The sequence below is a fragment of the Triturus cristatus genome, chromosome 4_1, assembly GCF_964204655.1.
Source record: "Triturus cristatus chromosome 4_1, aTriCri1.1, whole genome shotgun sequence".
In the NCBI taxonomy this organism is placed as follows: domain Eukaryota; kingdom Metazoa; phylum Chordata; class Amphibia; order Caudata; family Salamandridae; genus Triturus; species Triturus cristatus.
Window position 1 is genome coordinate 609,546,077 of NC_140585.1, and position 19,643 is coordinate 609,565,719.

The window sequence follows — 19,643 nt, forward strand, 5'->3', positions numbered from 1 at the left end:
ATGTGCGCATCCTTCCGCAACAAGGTTCTGTAGTCTAAGGCAAGCGAATGTCCCAGCGTGTATGTACAAATGAGTCCTCAGCAAAGTTTCAGGTTCAGGCTACGGACCCCGGCCCCAATTCAAATGTCGCCCCACAATGTTTACAGTTCCAAAGGTGAGAAGTGATCGAAAACACCTTACATGTAGTCGATGACTATCGGCCCACACATTGAAAGTTAGCTCATCACACTACCGCAATATACCAATAAAGTCGGGCAGCACATACACCAATACAGTCATGCAGCACATGCCCTGGGCTGGTCCTCAGCGCAGTGACTTTGGAAGTATCCACACTTCCCTGTCTCATGCTGTCTGAGTAGACCCTCTTGTGCACAGCACTTCTGCCCAAAACAAACAGACAAAGGTTAACCAGAGGCTGTAGTGTCCTTATTTTTCCATAGTGCCTGAATAGACAAACGTCCTATGCTCAATCCTAGATTCACACAAAAATAAACCTTTACTGCACAGCATCCCGCATAATCCTGTTCACGATCCCATCCTGCGGCGCCACTTTTATGAAGACAGGATACTGTAGTTATAAAGTGTATCCTCTTTATTCAGTTACATGAAACGGCCCCTGGTCAGTGCCTGATCTCTGTAACCGTCTGCTTTACAGCTTCTCAGAATCTACTCACCGGATTCCAGAACTAGGAGCCTAGTGAACATGATGCAGTTGTCAGGTGACATTAAAAGATAAACATGACAATCTCTGTCAATTTCTTTGATTTCAGTAGAATCTCTAATATCTGCAAATAAAGTTTGAAAAACTTAAAACAGCAAGAATTTTCACATTGAAATGCATACTTCTAAATGTAGTCATTCTTGTGACAATATCAACTTAACGTATTGTTCTGCTTGGGTTTTCGGATCAGATAGAACCCGCTCATCAGAGCCTCACTAACCCAGCCAGAACGTTACCCCCTCCCTAGAACCTATTTACAATAGTGCAACCACATATATCTACCACCTAAGGACAGGGGATTCCTACTATACATACCAAGACCTCTTATAATCGGCGGCCTCGCGATCCCATACGGATCCAGACCTCTCTGCCCATACGACAGTATCACAAGTGGCGGCCTCGCGATCCCATACGAATCCAGACCTCTCTGCCCATACGACAGTATCACAAGTGGCGGCCTCGCGATCCCATACGAATCCAGACCTCTCTGCCCATACGACAGTATCACAAGTGGCGGCCTCGCGATCCCACACGAATCCAGACCTCTCTACCCAGACGGCAGTCTCAGCACAATCGGCGGCCTCGCGATCCCATACGAATCCAGACCTCTCTGCCCATACGACAGTATCACAAGTGGCGGCCTCGCGATCCCATACGAATCCAGACCTCTCTACCCAGACGGCAGTCTCAGCACAATCGGCGGCCTCGCGATCCCATACGAATCCAGACCTCTCTGCCCATACGACAGTATCACAAGTGGCGGCCTCGCGATCCCACACGAATCCAGACCTCTCTACCCAGACGGCAGTCTCAGCACAATCGGCGGCCTCGCGATCCCATACGAATCCAGACCTCTCTACCCAGACGGCAGTCTCAGCACAATCGGCGGCCTCGCGATCCCATACGAATCCAGACCTCTCTGCCCATACGACAGTATCACAAGTGGCGGCCTCGCGATCCCATACGAATCCAGACCTCTCTACCCAGACGGCAGTCTCAGCACAGTCGGCGGCCTCGCGATCCCCTACGAATCCAGACCTCTCTGCCCATACGACAGTATCACAAGTGGCGGCCTCGCGATCCTATACGAATCCAGACCTCTCTACCTAGACGGCAGTCTCATACGACAGTTCATCCTATGATCACCATAACATACAAAAAGGGAATCAGTCTCACTATTCATCAGATCACACAAGGATTGCCAGTTCGAGCATAGCCTGTTCTCAGGTTCGAGGGGCTCCTCTTTCCCTTATTCAGTTACCACTTACCTGATCAGGGTTAACATCTGTTCATGTAGCCGCAGCTGACTAGAAGAATAGACTACCCTCTCATACAAGAACACGCAGCACATGTTGGTTCACTACAAACTGGGTACTTTATTACTCATTACATACACAATCACATAACATTACGATATAACACATAACCTGCAAAGAAAAGTGAAAGATTAAGTTGTACACTCTAATAAGAAAGGGTCGACATCACCTTAGTAGTATGTAGCCTGCACTCAGTGGTCATCTAGGTTCCCTTCTCGTCTGTGCCTCGGCTCGCCTGGAATCACCCTTCTCCGAGTCACTGGGACCTCTTCCTTATCGGCTACTCTCTCCTCTCTGGCTATTCTGCTAGGAGAGCATCTGTCTCTCGGTTCTTCTCCGCCTTCAAGATGGCGTCTGTCTTCCCTGGAATAAGTAGTAGCTTTACTGCTAACGGCTAGATGCCGCCTACGGACTGAACATGTAACTGCCTCAGACTTTCACTAATATAGAGGTGCGTTTCCTCATGGAAAATTCCGGCCTGTAACCTGCCGCCCACCAAATTCTTGTACCTCCCCGTACCAAGGACACGTTCCCAGCCGGCCGGCCTGATGTAGTGTCTTCGGCATGAAGAAAAATACAATCCTTCGATAAGGGCCGGCCTGAACCGGTTCTCTCCAAGCGAATAACACCTCATAACTAAAACATTACATTTGACCTAGAAGCATCCCAAGCTGCCGGAGCAGAAAGAAAGATGGAGTCTCTCCCGTTTGAGGCCTACCAGGCCTGAATTCAGCACGGCTCCATGAAATACCCTCACTACAGGACAGGTTATCCCTAATACTAACGAATCTATCCCCTAGGCTATGTGTGCAAGCACTGATCCATGGGGAAGAGCACAGAATCATGTCGAAGTGCCTAGTAAATAGGCTCCATTCACTACTCTAACCCTTAGACTTGAATGATAAGAGACTGAAGTCACATTCCATCATTGTTCCTCACAAGAAGGCCGGGAAAATCGAGCAGAACACGTATCTTTAGACACAAGTACAGCGTCAGAGCAACAGATTACTTTACATGTGTTACTTGTATTCATCCTTAGTAACACACTCTACTTTTTTAGTACAGTGTTCTTCTCTTACGCAACTAAAGTAGCGGATTAGTGTCCAATGTTATATAAGAGAACTACCAGCCAGTTGCAAATGAGCTTTGGCTATTTAAGCAACTTATTCCATTAAGACTACTTTGCCTATTTTATCCACCGCTTTAATGATTATGAAGGTATCTGTCAGTAAACCCACTGGTGTTGTACACTTCTCATCATCAGGTTACAAGATATGATATATCTTGGTATATACTGTCTTCCAATTTGATCAAGACATCTGTAACCAGTCAATTAGAAATTAATATGTTTTCTTGCGGTAACTGAGGCATGATACAAGAATTATTTTTAGGCCACTGGCAGGTCCAGTATCCAATTGTTAACCTCAATCTCAAAGTTAAATTGAATTGTTTTATATAACACCGACTTATCCCCTATATCAGCACCAAGAAGCGATAGGTCAAGGACATGCAGCATGTTCCCCATTCAGTACAGATGATAAAATCATTAAGAGCTTTTGAGGTTTGTTGCTGCTAATCTTTATATGGTGACGTTTGTGGAGACCTGAATGGGATCTTTTTAGGGGCCTGGTCAATCTTTACAAGTGGAGGAGGAGATCTCGAAGCAGTCTTGGATTGGGAAGAGTTTTTTTTAACATGACAGCAGATAGGATTTTTACCTCAACTGTGGGCTTAAGGAATTCCGGGTGCACGGGCTGAGAACTCTGATGGTGTGCCCATATATTTCCAAAGGCTTAACCAGCCCTCAGTAATACATCTCATTTAACTTGATCTCAGAGTATGGATAGGTGTGTATGAAAGAATCAATTTCTTCAGGTGTTCTTGAGCTTTTGCATCAGTGGCTTTGTAGAGAGTGCATTATTACTAAGGATTCTTCAAAGGAGACCTGGTAGAAAGCTTTTAGATCTAAGGAGATTGCTATGGTTTCATGCATAGATTAGCCTTACAGTTTGGCAGGCCTAGAATTCGGATTTCATTTCCTTGGGCCCTCCCTGCCTTTGATGGAAGTGCAACAGTCTAACTAGGAGAGGACCAAAGAGCAGTAACTTACGTTTGTGGTTTAGTTGTAGGAGTGATACGACCCTTTTCAGAATTATCAGGTTCTTTTTGGTATTTTGTGACGCTGCTTTGATCTGCAATGTAAAGAGCATATCTGATTTTTTTACCTTCTGTCAATCGATTTTTTACTCTAATTACTGAGGTCACTGTAAGGAAGTAAATTCCGACCAAGGGCTCTCCTCTGCCAAAAGCTCGGTTTTTCTGCTGTTAAAGCATCGGCTGCACGTCTTCATCAAAACAAACCTGAATAGAATCACAAATGACAAAGACCGGGTGTTGTGTTAGAGTGTCATGACCGGGTTGGAGGCTAGGCCCTCTTACCCACCCCTCGATTACATCTGGATCTGTAGCTAGCCCATGTGTAGTGTCATATTACAAGGGTGGTCTCACTTCCATGTGAAGGAGTTCTTTTGCCGGACGAGAAGATGGCGATACTGATGGAAAACATTAAGGTGACTTGTAATGTTTCACACACTGTCTTTGGCCTTGATGCTAAGGGAAAGAGGTAGGATTGAAAGATGGTGGTTTAATATTACCTCGTGGTGGAACCAGTCATTGCTATGTTGGGGTCACTGGATGGTAACTTAAAACAGCAGGGAGGTCAGTTGAAACCCAAGTGATGGTCAGATTGTGCAGAGTACTCCTTCATGCATGGAAGTATGCATTTTAGTCACCTTGCGATTCGAGGTTGCTCATCTGGCATTGTTCCCCATCCAGATGCAAAGCTGGGTATCATCACTATACATATGGCACTGCAGTTAGTGATGTTTTATGTCCTGAGCTAGCGGCCTTAAGTAGATGTTGAAGAACAGTGAAAAGAGTGAAAAGCTGGCACACTTGGAATATGTGACCAATGATGTGGGTGCCAGAATTCTGCTTTGCTTGCTCCTGTTTGAGAGGCAGAAGTCAGGCCACTGTAGAGTGGTACAAGTGTCTCTAGCCATTTTACCAGCCCCCGTCAGGCTTTTATGGGCCACTGTATCCTTATCAACAAACAGGCCAAGTAATATCTTTTACAGCAATGTTAAATATAATATACTGTTGCATGCTGTTAGCATCCTAACATAATCTATGTTCTCTATTAGTTGTTGTTGTTTCACGGCGCTGACATAAACTGGACTGATGCCGACGGCAATACGGCTCTTCACATGGTGTGCTACGGTGAACCAGGAGCAGCATCCCGCTTGGATTGTTTGCAACTCTTGGTAATGTACTTTACCTTCTTTAATTGGCCTTGTTCATACAGTTGGTAGCCGTCATCACATATGTGTGCTTGGTAGGTCTGCTGACATATGACTTTTCTGGTGCATCTTCAAGTGTACGGCCTATGAGGTCATAAAGAACAAACGATTGGAGTTTGCAAATAAGTAAGTTATCTTTCTCATTTCAAAAAGGTGCATAATTATCAAGAGGAAATAATGTGATTACATAGTGAGGAGGTAAAATGTATCTTCAAAAAAACTCAGGAAATAGCATTTGATTGACTGTATGATTCTAAGGTTACTTCCACGAAAACTTTTTTTTTTCATAAAGGAAAATCTCTTGTAAAAATAGATTCTTTTTAAAATCGTGAGGTGGATGTTGTGAAACTGCTCAGAGGGAAGCGTAGATTTTCTGCTTAGTAGGATATGACATCATCTTAGCAACATCTACGCACAACACATCATTGGTCATGGTACAAAAACTGTTTTTAGATTTTCAAGACTGCTTAAACGTTTTAAGAGCTTTACTTTGATTGTATTACATTTTATTTACAAACACATATGCCTTCAAAAACCATGTCTATCAATTATTATTTTTCGGTTTGAATTCATTGATCTCAAATGTCCAATTAGATATGTTATAAATGGTCTATGACAGGGGCCGACAATATGAGTATTACCATCAAAATGTTTTAGTTCAAATCATGAACGACCAGAGTGAAGCATGAATTGTATATGATACGTTATGAATTCCCAAAGGTAAAATCATACATGCTTTGAAATCTAAATATATTCACAATTTTACATTTTTAAGGTTCTCTGCCTCATGTAACTCTACAGTTTCTACCCTTAGGATCCGTTTGGCAGAGGAAATGCAGGAATTCAACTGCATACTTCTTGTAGACAAATGGCCTCCTTACACCACTGCATGCCCCATCAATTACCTCCTATGACTAGTAGCTTTATAGCTATAGAAAACAAATTTGACGCTCTTCCACCTTTTTCAGAGTCTCTCTCACTCTACCAGTTCACAGATTATAAAAAGATCCATGTGATTGTTTACAGTTTTGCGGGTGGCCCACTGCCCCGATAGGTCATATGTCCTCGTCTCCCCAGGCAGAGGACTGCCCACCATTAACAGAGATCCCACCAAGCAGGCAGGGATCTTTGTGCCTTCAGGACAGCTGCTAGTGCAGTGTCTCCATTAAAGGCACTGAAGCTTATCCAAACTGATGTGCTCTGAGCGATTTCCACGCCTAAAACCATCATGCCTCACCTAGTAGGGCACGGTGACTGTCATTCTGACCTTGTGGTCAGGTGGTGGATGGGTTGTCAGGTGAAAGGCTTATGCCAGCTAAGCAATACAACCATATAGAGTGGGAAAACCACAGGTTTTGAGGGATCAGGAGCACTACCAATTTACGCCGCTTCTACTACAGTGCCAACCTCAAAATTACTCTCTAGTGTCTTATCACCAACATTAACCTCCCCTATGGTTCACTAGACCTGGGTGAAATGTAAATTACATTTGTTATGCAAACCTTGCTAAATTACACCATTACATGACCTAACATAATTGAGTGTTGCTGTAAAGTATACTGTGAATGCAGCATTCACAGGAAAGATTGCCACTAATGTACAGGAACAACAGAACGCAAGTGACTGTTGTTGTTGGTACTTTTGTTAATAATTTATTTAGGGAAAAATACACCCTTGAGTCAATTTTGAATGTGAGGTGTTATTTTACGCTTAAATCTAATGCATACAATTGCAATTTGTATAATTGCGCTTAATTTGACGTAATTTTGCTGAAATGATTAATCACTTTACTCTTCTCCTCACATTACAAAATTAGCTAGGATTCTGCCACCCTCTTCCCCAGCCATCATCCCTCGCTCTGAGTACTTCCCTGATTCCCCCAACCATTGCCCAATACTACTAGATCTCGCTCCTACTCTCTCTACTCTTTCTCTCTCCCACACACACACAAGAACTCGGTCTGCAATCCCCAGTTTAAATCTGTCACACACACTATCACATTGACTTCCTTCTACACGCATAATCATACATACACACATGCACACACACTTTCTCTACTAGAACACAGGCAAACCAGCTATACTGCTAATTCCACTGTTTCCTGTGTGTCTGTTAATACATGGGTGATAAAGCGATAGGCAGGAGTGGTGGCAGATAGTGATACAAGCCATGAACCTTTGAAAATTGTTTCCACTCTTCTCAGCAACACCATAAATCAACTAGTTATCAGAAACAAAACTCATTACTTATGTGTTATTTAGTGTTTGATCACAGGGTACTCAAACACAAATGGAACGGGTTAGCCTGACCATCAAACTTACAGATTGCCTGCTTTATTTAGTGTCAGGTAACCATCATGTTTCCATTACCGGAGCCTCCAATATCCCTATAGAGATGCATTTGCTTCTTTAGCTCTTCTAAGTAAATGGCTCGTTTTCAAACTACACTCTAATTTCTTGATGTGCTTATTTGGGGATGAAATAAATAAACTGATTATGTCTGGCTGTCTTTTTAAAACATATGCTATGTGGGCAGAGGGCTAAGGGGTTTATTTCAACTTTGGTGGGCTCTACTACCTTCCACTAGGGCAGTGAATGCATGTAAATGCTACTGCCGACTGGGAGCAGACGTGACATCTGTTTTCCTGCCAGCACTGATGCGGACATGGAAACAGATTAAGATATTGCTTGCGTCCAGAGGAACAGCATTAACAGTTGCTGTGGGTGGGAGCAATGCTGGCTCCCACAGAATGGGAGAGCTGGCTGTGGGCAGGGACGCCAAGGGATGGGGTCCCTGAAGCCACAAGAGGCTCAAGGAGGGCATTCCCCCCTCCCTTAAAAAAACACAGTCCTGGTGGATCAGGTCCCCTGGGCCTATTTAAGGCTTCAGGAGTGGGGCGTGTGACCCCCCTTTAAAAAACAAAACCACACCCATAAGGTTCACCCATTTGGCCCCGTCCTTTCATGTTAGTAGAATGTAGTGGTTTTGCCGCCATTTTCCAAACAGGGTATTTTCTGTAGGGGTGGGTGAAGAATTCCTCTCCTCTGGCGGAGTTTGCAGAGTTTTGCCTACTCCACGCAGAGTTCCAAAAAACTCCACGAAGTGATGCGAAGCAAAGTTTTTTCTCTCGCGTGGCTTGCCTACATTAAGTTGGCAAGCAGGAGAAATTGCACGCTAGACCACCTCTTGGCAAGATTTCTGAACGCAGGAGCATGGCACATCCGCGTGATGCCATTGACACTAAATTTACAGCATGGGAGAAACTCCTGGAGCTTACAGCCAGCATTAATAACACAATGTACCGGTCTCTCCACTCACAGAACTACGTGTGGCATGGTGGAAATTGTTTGTCACTTCGTGGATTTCCGCTTAGCACGACTCCGCAAACTCCATCCAGGCCTAGCTTTTGCTACAATTGCACATTGAAAAATTATGTGAAATTCTTGATGGAGGTGAATGCTTCATTGAGTGCAGTTTCTTCTGTATTGACTGTCCAAGATGAGTGGGTTCATTCTTGTCATTTCCTGGTCTGAGGGCAGAGTCCCTGGTTCTCCCTTTGAATTACTGCTGAGAATGTAAATATGCCACGCTCTTCTTATTTGGGCCCGCCCCTTCCACTTTAGTGGCATGAAAGGCCATTCCCGTCATTTTCCAGGCTGATGGACAGTGTGCTTTCTCTACAACTGTACATTGAAAAGTGGTCTGAAATTCTTGATGGTGGTGAATGCATCATTGATTTACTGGAGTGCAATCTATTCTAGAGTGACTGTCCAAGACAAGTGGGATTTTCCTTGTTGTCTCCTGGTATGTGAGCAGAGTCCACGGTTCTGTCTTTTAATTGTTGCTGAGTATGCAAAGGCAGCAAATCCCCTTCACGCTGCGCCTGTTTGCCCCACCCCTTCCAAGTTAGTAATATGCAATGGTGTTCCCCCCATTTTTCAGTTTGATGGACATTGTGTTTACTCTACAGAGCACGCTGAAAAACAATCTGAAATCCTTGATGGAGGTGAATGCATCATTGACTAATTGGAGTACAATCTCTTCTGTAGTGACTGTCCAAGACAAATGGGCTTTTTCTTGTTGTCTGCTGGTATGAGAGAAGAGTCCACAGTTCTCTCTTTTAATTGCTGCTGAGTATGCAAGGCAGTGAATCATCTTCACGCTGTGCTCGGTTTGGCCCTGCCTTTCCAAATTAGTAATATGCAATGGCATTCCCAGCATTTTCCCGGCTGATAGACAGTGTGTTTTCTCTAAATTTTCACATTGAAAAATGATCTGAAATCCTTGTTGGAGGTAAATGCATCTTTGATTTATTGCAGTACAATTTCTTCTGTAGTGACTGTCCATAACAAGTGTGTTCTTTCTCGTTGCCTCCTTGCCTGAGTTCAGATTGTATGGTTCTCCCTTTTACTTGCTACTGAGAATGCAGAGGTGGCAAATCACCTACAAGTCCTGCCCGTTCTGCCCCTTCCTCGTTAGTAGTATGCTACAGCATTCCCACCATCTTCCAGGCTGATGGACAGTGTGTTTCCTCTCCAACTGCATATTGAAAAATGATCTGAAATACTGATGGAGGTGAATGCATCATTGATTTATTGAAAGGCAATCTCTCCTATAGTGGCTATCCAAGACGAGTGGGTTCTTTATTGCCCCTTCCATGTTAGTAGTATGCAACAGTACTGGGTCTGGGTGGGGAGGCCTCAGGGCTGGCCGTGTCATGTGTCTTAGTTAGGCCTGGGAGAAACGCTGCCATTTTAAAACAAGAACATCTAAGTTGCCTTCTCTTTCACACAATGACTTTTAACACACATTTGCAAGATTATTTTCTCTGAAACTACATTGCCTACAAATTCCACTTAGTGAGAACATTATCACAACAGCGTGAACATCCTGAACAAGGTCTGAGCATACATTGTGCAAATGTGATTGTTCGTTGTTTCTCCATGCGTTGAGGCAGCTATATATAGAATATAAACAATAGCAGCCTGAATAAAGGTCTCAGCTCGGAGCAAGGATGCTTTTTGTTATAAATAAACAAGCATTTCCAGGTTTGAGGCAGAGGAGCGCTTGCTGGCATTGCGAGGTCACTACAGGCTGAAACCTCAGCCCAGCTGCTTGCTGATCCCTCTGCAAGGACGGATGCCCAACTCATGACCCAGATGTGGACCTACATTATTTCCCTTCAGGTAGTGGGGGTGGATCATCCAATAGGGGATTCTTGGCAGAAAGCATACACACCCTTGACACTTAGGTTAGGGAATGCATAGTAGGAGTACACTACATATATATTGTTTTATATGCTTGCATATATACATTGTTTAGCAAGATGGTGGAGCTGTTCATTCTTTTCACTGTCCTTGAATTGCTAATTACTATTATTATTTTCATCTGCTTCTGTCTATTGATCATTGCAACACATATGTTCTATACAAGAATAATAATGGTTCAATAAATATTGAAAAATGACCCTCTTTGTACTCCTTGTATATTTTTTTGAGAGAAAGCGATCATGAGTGACTGGGACGAAAATGTTCTAGAGCTGTTATCACGAATCTTTGGAGGGAACAGAGTTGCCATGTTCTGTGGTTGCCAAAACCATTTGCTACCTGTCTAGGTGTGGGGGTACTTATGGTGGCACTGTGCGCCAAATGGCCTTTAGGACAACATATCCTGAGGGGTTGTTTGGAATCAGTCTTGCACCATCCCAATGTTTATATTGCCAAACAAACGTACAGTTCTAACTGAAAAGTGGAAGCTACACGACAGCCGCAGGCCAGGCCCTTCTGCCAACCCCATGCTGTGCACAGCCAAAGGAAATGTGCAGTCTAGGGTTGGCTGACTGTGGGGGGGTTTGGTGCAGACCATGCTCTGGTAGTTTGGCATTATGTATTGGAATAATAAAATATTGCTTTATGTAAAAACAATAACTAGAAAATCACAGAAAAACCCAAAGGTTAAAGTAACATCATAGTTGGGTGTGATAAAAAGACCTGGTTTTGTTTATAAAAACCTTAGAAAATTCAATGAAAAAAACAAAGGTTAAAGTAACGTTATAGTTAGGTTAATTTGTAAGTGACAACATGAATGTTTTGAACTAAAAATAAAACACAGAATTTCACCAGTTATAGATAGCAAAGCAAATTATAACTTGTGAACCACCATGTACTGATTATGACCTCACATATCACATCACTCATGATGACATGTACTATGACATCATTTATGACATCACTGATGACATTCAAATGTCAATGTTAATGACATCATGGTTATCATCTCTGATTACATCATTCAAGCTTCTTTTGGACACATTAATCGATAAACTAGTATGACATTAGAGGCCTCAAAGTAATTACAAAATAGCTCAGAAAATAGTAAGCATCATTAATGCCGATATAGATGCAACCCCCTGAGTTGTAGCAATCATGTGTTATGAGCAACATTGACCCTATGCCAAACACATCACTGGTAGACCAGTTCACATTAACAACCAACCACAGATATATGGGAAACCCTCATTGTACACAGTTTTCAATATGTATACAACTCTTCAGAGAAAGCCAAGTTACTCAAGATACTCAACACCTGTTCCGAATTGAATGCCCTACTACGGACAGCTTTTATCAAACACCTCACAGTCACCAAACCTACATTGAGAAATAAAGTTGATATGAATAGAAACGTGAGAACTGTAAACAGAGTTTTCTCAATGGAGAGAGTTTATTCTGTACCATACTGTCCGCAGACTGTGAAACTCTCATGAGAAATACACCACACAGTATTAAAAAGTAACTACCAAGAACAGTGTGCACTCTGTGCAACACTTGTCAAAAAAGACACTATTTGCTTAAAATAAGCAAGGTCTGAAGGTGCTAAAGATTATACTACCTGCCGTCTTCATAACGTGGTGAAAACTTTACATAAAGTCCACCTTCGGAGGAAAGAGAAGGATATGTACATAGGTTGGTACCTGGTGCACACAGTCTTCTATTTTATGTGTAAATTGTAGTGCTGTGATGATTCTGTCTAATAACTCAACGCTGCTTACAATACTTAGTCTGTAGTACGTAAACTTCTGTAGAACTTGTTGAACATAAGTAATCAACAGTCACCTGCACAGATGCAAAGATTTATAATGTGTTCAATACCTCTACACACCCATGATGTATTAGGAGAACATGCGTTTTGTAAACACTTACACCCATTGGCTGGACACAGGCTGCGCAAAATTAGATAGAAAAGAAATATGGGAGCTACCCGCCACTATATAAAATATAAGACAAACCAACAAACTCAATGGGTGATGTCATCAATGATGTAATTTGAGATGTCAACAGTGATGTCGTAAATGTCATAGAACATGCCATGAGGGGTGAATTATGTGAGGTCATAAGCAGTGCATGGCATGGACGCAAGTTATAGTTATTCAATTAACTATAATGTTACTTCAACCTTTGTTTTTTCGAGTGAAAGATATTGGGTGTCTTGGGTGGGTTCCAAAGAACCCAGGGAGACATGGTCAGGCCCCAGGGATGGGGTTCCCATGGTCAAAATCAGCCCAGGTCGGGGTCGTGCAGCACCCCCTCCCCTATAGAATTTTGTCAGGCTCGTAGGATGCGGTCCGCCTCGCCCATTACAAAAGAGGGTAGAAAATGGACATAAATGGCAAAACCGAGGGCAGAAAAACAAGCAGGAAAGCAAAACAGAGGGTAGAAAAACAAGCAGAAAAAGGCAAATCAGATAGCAGAAAAACAAGCAGAAAAGACAAAACAGAGCAGCAGAGGGTAAAACAGAAGGCACTCAAACGCTCATACTCTGACTCACAGACCTGCTCAGAGACACATGTACACAATCACAGACCCACTGAGAAAGGCCCACATGCCCACTCACAGACCCACTTAGAAACTCATTTACTCACTTACAGAGCCACTCAGAGACTCGAAAACTCACTCACTGACCCACTCACAGACACTCATGCTCTCACTCACAGACGGACACACACTTATGGAAGCACTTGCAAACCCACTCTGATATGACTCACAGACCCACTCAGACACTCGCACACACACTCAGACATTCAGAACCTCACTTACCCACTCACAGATCCACTGAGACACTCATACACCAATTCACACACCCATTGAGACACTCACGCACTCACTCACCCATCCACTGAGACACTCATGCACTTACTGACACACTCACACTCAAAGTTCACAGGTTACAATTAGGAAATGAAAATGTAAAAATCTTAGAAATTCACTTTAAAAAGCCAAAGGTTACAGGGATGTTATAGTTAGCAAATAACATTAGAAAAAACCTTAGAATTTCACTGAAAAATCCAAAGGTTACAGGGTCATTATAGTAAGGTAATTGAATTTAGGCAAAACTCTAGAAATTCACACAAAAAAACAAAGCTTACAGGGACTGTATAGGTAGGCTCAGATTGAAATTTAGTACTTATAGTTACCTGAGCTATCTATAACTTATGCACCCGCAATGCGCTGCTTATGGCCTCACATATTACATCACTCATGACATGGTAAGTGAAATCACTGACTATATCTTGAAAGACCCTTTTAAAGATTTCCCATGACCCACAATTTCAAGTCAAGATTTTGACAGGTTTGTATTTGCCACTGAAAAGACAAATCAGTTAGAGTTTTGTGTTTGTGAATAGAAAGCAGCGCATCCAGAAAAAGGAGAGTATTCTTGTGTTTAGTATTGTTGGTGAATTTGATGGTAGGATGAATAATGTTGATATAAGCTGTAAATTCTTCCGAATTTCCACTTACTTTATACCATATCATTTGGCCTTCTGGTGTGTTCAGAAAGATTGTCACATACAATTTGAGTGCCCAAAGATGTGCCATATATCTGCAGATAGTATTTACCATTGAAAGAAAAATGATTGGATTAAAAGCTAAGCCTTGCTAAACTGGTGAGAAGTTTGGTTAATTAAGTTTTAAAAGTTCATTTCTTAAGAGTTTTGGATAGTGTCATATGACCATCCTCCTCTTGTATATTGATGTATAGGGATGCAATATCAAACGTGGACAGAAAAGTGCCCTATCCAAATGTGTAGGTCATTGTTTAATGTTTCAATATCTGTAAGAAATTGAGTTGCTGGTTGACTGGGTTGTGACTCAGGGTCAAGCAGCAACCACTATCCTTGGCAGGGTAAGACACAAGCAAGCTGCAAATTAACCTGTGCTCAAGCCCCTGGTAGCTTGGCACAGAGCAGTCAGGTTTAACTTGGTGAAACCAGTGAAAACACCACACAAAAAGGATCCCACAACTAATGAGAACAATAAAGCAAAATATTATGATAAAGACCCATCATAGAACAAAGATATGAATTTTTTAAGAATTTAGTAAAAATAGTGCCAAAAGGCATAATGTGCTAACTCAGGATATCTGGTTGTGCTGAGTCAAAGTCACACTTTCAGGCTGACAGCGATGTAGCGCAGGTCGGATATAGTTACCAGGTTTGGCTGGCTAAAGTTTACCTTCTGAAGTTTGTGCCATGACTCCCATTGGTAATAAAGAGGGCCGTGAGGAGCAGGGAGAGCGTCGCGGGAGTCTGTCGGCAAAGCGCGAAGTGCCTGCCGGCATCAAGGGTGAGTGTTGCTTGAGCTTTGCATTGCGGTCCCCCCGAGCAGTTGATGTTGCAGTGCAAAAATTTGGGCTGACACAGCTTTGTACTAATTTGCAGTGGGAGAGGTACGGTCTCAGTACAAACAGGTCTGTTCACGGTCATGAAGAACCCAAAAGGTTGATTTCTGCACCATTGAGCCACACCAAATGTGCAGTATCTGAGAGGCACCACATGGGAGACGCACCACCTGGGGGTCAGGAATTCGCTGCAGCTGGGTCTAGCTGCTGGTGCAAGATATTGGGGAGCCTTTGATGTCCCTGAGGCTCAGATCAGGAGGCCAGCAGAAAAGCCCTTGGAGTCATTCTTGGAACCTGGTTTCAAGATGAAGTTGCAGGTCCAATTCTTCTTCCCCAGGCAAGAGGGCAGCAGATCAGCACAGCAGGGCAGGGGTTCCTTCAGAGCAGCAGACCAGAAGAGAGGCAGTCCTTTCAGTAGCACAGCAGTCCTTCTTCCTGGATGAGTATCCACAGGACCAAATGTGTACTGAAGTGGTGGTGTCTGAGGTCCAGTATATATAAACAGTTGTGTCTTAAAAGTGGGGGGCAGCTTCTAGAGGTGCCTTTGAAGTGCACAGGTACCCTGCCTTCCTGGTCCTGGCTCCAGACTAAAAACAAGGGGTATGTAGCCCCTTGTGTGGAGACAGGACACATCCTGTTCAAGTGTAAGCGGGGCTAGACTCAGCTCCTCCACCCATCCTGCCAGTGACAGCCCATCTAGACACACCTAAGCTCCCCATCTGTCTAGGAGGAATATACAAAGCCTAACTGCCACCCACACCCAGTCATGTGACCCAGAGACAGGCTGCAGGCACCAAATAGCTAAGGCAAGAAGGTGCCAGCCTTCTAAAAGTGGCATATTCAGAATTGCAATTTAAAATCTGACTTCACCGTAAGTTAGGATTTTAGATTGTGATTCCAGAGACACCATTTAGAAACTATACTTATAAATGTAACAAGGTAACTCCAATGTTATCCTACGGGAGAGGTAGGCCTTGCAGTAGTGAGCAACAAATTTAGGCGTTTCTCATTTCCTGGACATGAAAAACGTATTAATACATATCCAGTTTTTTAAATACACTGCACACTGCCCTCTGTGCTGTCCAGAACCTACTCTAGGGGTGACTTATATGTATTAAAACGGAAGGTTTGAGCCTGACAAAAGTTTCACTCTGCCTGGGTGATTTGGTATTTTAAGAACTGCATACAGAGACTGCAATGGCAGGCCTGGTGACAATTTTAAAGTGCTGCTTAAGTGGGTGGCACAGTCACTGCTGCAGGCCCACTAGTGCATAACAATCAAGGTGTCCAGATAGACCATTTTCTACATATAAATGATTAAACCAGACCTTAGAATGTACTTCTAAAGTCCATGTGATTTATTTCACTTAGCTTTTTGTTTTTTGAACACGAAATGATGCCATTTAAGTCATGTCCTATCTCAGACAACACTACATTTTGTCAACATTGTCAAATAGTGTTCACTTGCACATAATTCTTTTGGGGATAAAACATGAACAAATAATAATACAAGACAGTGAAAAACAATACCAATTTAGTATAAACGTACACAGTCTTACAAAGGGAATATTGAACTATACGAGTGACCTGTCCTTGGTTGTAAAGTACACTGGGCGGACGTTACGAAGTTACTACATGGAAGGCTTCTGCCTGCCCTGCCCGTGCCATAAACCTAGGGTTATGATTTTCAAAAGTGAGTTGTCTCAGTGGGGAAAGTGAGATTAAGAAATATTCCCTCAAGACACGCCCTATGTTAGATGCCCCAATCGCTGGAGTCAACGCGTTTCGAACCCCATCTTGCTGGGCGGCTCTCCTCAGGACTAGGACTTGGTCTTGAGAACTGCTTTTACGCTGAGGGATCAGCAATAATTTGCTCAGAGAGGCCCGCTTCTTAGTTGACGCAGTAACTTAATTAAACCAGTAGCACTGGAGATGTTCTAATTGGAAGTGCGTCACAATGTTTTTCATGTGTTTATGTCGAGTCTTCGTGGATCTTCTTCTGGGGGTAATCCTTTGCTTCCGATAACTTCTGCACTTCGAACTTGCCGATACCACCTCCAGTTTGGCTTCTCCTTCCTGCCTTCGGTCAGGCCCACTAGTAGCATTTAATTTAAAGGCCCTGGGTACAGGTAGTGCCACTTTACTAGGGACTGATAAGTAAAATAATATGGCAAAATAGGAATAAGCTAATGTTACCATGCTTTAAGCAGAGAGCACACACACTTTAGCACTGGTCGGTCAGCAGTGGTAAAGTGTGCAGGGTCCTAAGACCAGCAAAAATAAAGCTAGCAAAAACAGGAGGTCTGAAGACAAAAGGTTATGGGAAAACTACACCAAGGATGCCAGGTCTAATAGTATCCTTATCAAATGATGGATGCCCCTGGACAATGGGCTGGAGGTGCAGATCAACAAATGAAGATAGCTACTCAATAGCTGTATTATTGCCAGAGATGATGGTATGGCCAGGATTATAGATTTTGTGTATATTGGGAAGCATAAAAAACATCCAAGGTTGTGGATGAACAGGTATATATACTGTTGTTTCATTAATGAGATTTAAGCACTTGTAATTTACAATCGTACCTATTGGCCAGACTGCATTTGGGTAATTTGAAAGGCCCATACTCAATCTTGACAGTGCAATCAAATAAATGAGATATTTCATTGATGGCCAGGCCCAGAAGCTATGGTTTATAGCCCATTAGGAAGTCTGGAAAAATAAAGAACTACTTGGGAAATTGGAGCCAGAATTACTGATTCAGCCAATAATTTCTATTTTATTAGTGGTCCCTCCGGGTACAACTGAGAATGGGCTGTATTTGATATACCGTCAGAGTTATCAGTATCTCCTGTATCAGTAACTCCAGGGGTTGGAAGAATCGAGCACACTTGTAATGAGTGCCTAGAAGTAGTTGCTTGTATAGCGCTTCATGTTACCTTGAACATCTGAAAGAGCTCAGGAGTAGAGGTTGATTTTTTAATGCTTCGGTGAGAAGAGTGATATTGTATTTTCTAATTGCTTTTACAATATAAACTTTCCTAAGAACTGAAGTCGTGCTATACATTTTGCCATCACTGATTGCAAGGGTTCATTTGCTACAAAAGAGTTTCTTGTGTGTTGGGCAAGGCTGCTTATCAAAGTCAATGTAAATGTAATACGTTTCATCTTCTACTTCTAAAACAACCCAAAGGGATGCGTGCAGGCCGCTACGAACTACTGGTAACATAAAGTAATACCGTTTTTTTTATAATTGCGTGTGCTTGAACGCTCGTGTCATGGAGCCTTTGGGTGTGTGCAGAGTGCAGACTGTACAAATAAACGAATAAATAGATAAATACAGAACATACATTAGAATCTTAATGAAATTAGATCTGGGCCCTCTAAAGTATTTGGTGAAATGGACGCTAAATGAATGGCTTTATATTACATTCTTTAAAATATATTTTAAATGATATTACACTTAATAAGAAAATCATATGGGGAGTATAACCAGAACTATCCGTGTCCCTTTAACTTTCAGTGACTTTCTTTCGTGAGACACCAGTAGTAACGTCCTTCCTTCCTGTCATGTACCAGTGTCGATCAAGCCAATTCCCGGAGGTATTCGCGCTGGCAGAGGATAAAGTAGCGGTGTCTAGTTTATGTGATTAATGTTTTAGCGCCATATGTTATGTCACTTGCTCAAATGAATGCCATCCAATTCTAGCTGGTGCGCCCTTGAAAAATATGATTCAAGAGAAGGATGCTTGAAGCTGGCTGGCGATTCTTTTGATATTTTCTAAATGCTCTTTGCCTGACTTATAGGCGCATGTGAAGTCCATGATGGTATACTTCGTACATAAGCAACAAGATTTGCAATGCAATCGGTCTCGCCTTTGGGACCTTATAAGTATTCACCGATCTAGCACATTATCGCGCATTACTGCAATGTTAACACTCGCCACTACCATCACTCCAGACGGATTGTTCTCATCACTCCTAAGAAAGTTTCCCCCCTCTTTAAATCATTAAACCCATGCCAGGACCGCTAAGAACAGTCCAACCCAAACTGCCATGCAAGGATCTCCCTGAATTCAAGCATACCATCCATTGCTTTTTTAACACTTCATTTATTCAGCAACAGCAGCAAGGATACCAAATTTAATTCCACACAGGGCGCTATCTTAGCAAGCGCAGAATATGCGCATGCAGGTGCTGGGGCATGTTCCGGAGCAGCATGCGACTCGCAATGAAGCGCTCTATAAATTGAATTGCAAGTACATAACACACACATACAGAGAGGTTGGTGGCAGGGGCTTGCACAAATGTGCAAAGGCTGTACCAACCACGTGCAAACACTGTGAGTGAAGCACAAGCAAAAGCTTTGAGTGAAACACAGGCAGGCACTGTGAGAAGCAAAAGGCTGTCATTACCCTTCCGCTGCAAACCTCAAAGCCTGGAGACCAAGATGCCCTGTAGCAGCAAACCTCAAAGCCTGGAGACACAGATGCCCTGTAGCAGCAAACCTCAAAGCCTGGAGACACAGATGCCCTTCCGCTGCAAACCTCAAAGCCTGGAGACACAGATGCCCT

At 43.0% G+C, this 19,643-nt stretch overlaps 1 long non-coding RNA gene across 1 annotated transcript in view; it reads left to right on the forward strand.

Moving 5' to 3' along the window:
• Positions 1–19,643, forward strand: part of LOC146855283 (uncharacterized) — a 161,894-nt gene that overhangs the window by 116,197 nt on the left and 26,054 nt on the right. The window contains exon 2 of the long non-coding RNA XR_014980810.1: positions 5,241–5,360. This is a non-coding gene — a long non-coding RNA (uncharacterized LOC146855283). The remainder of the gene's footprint in view (positions 1–5,240; positions 5,361–19,643) is intronic.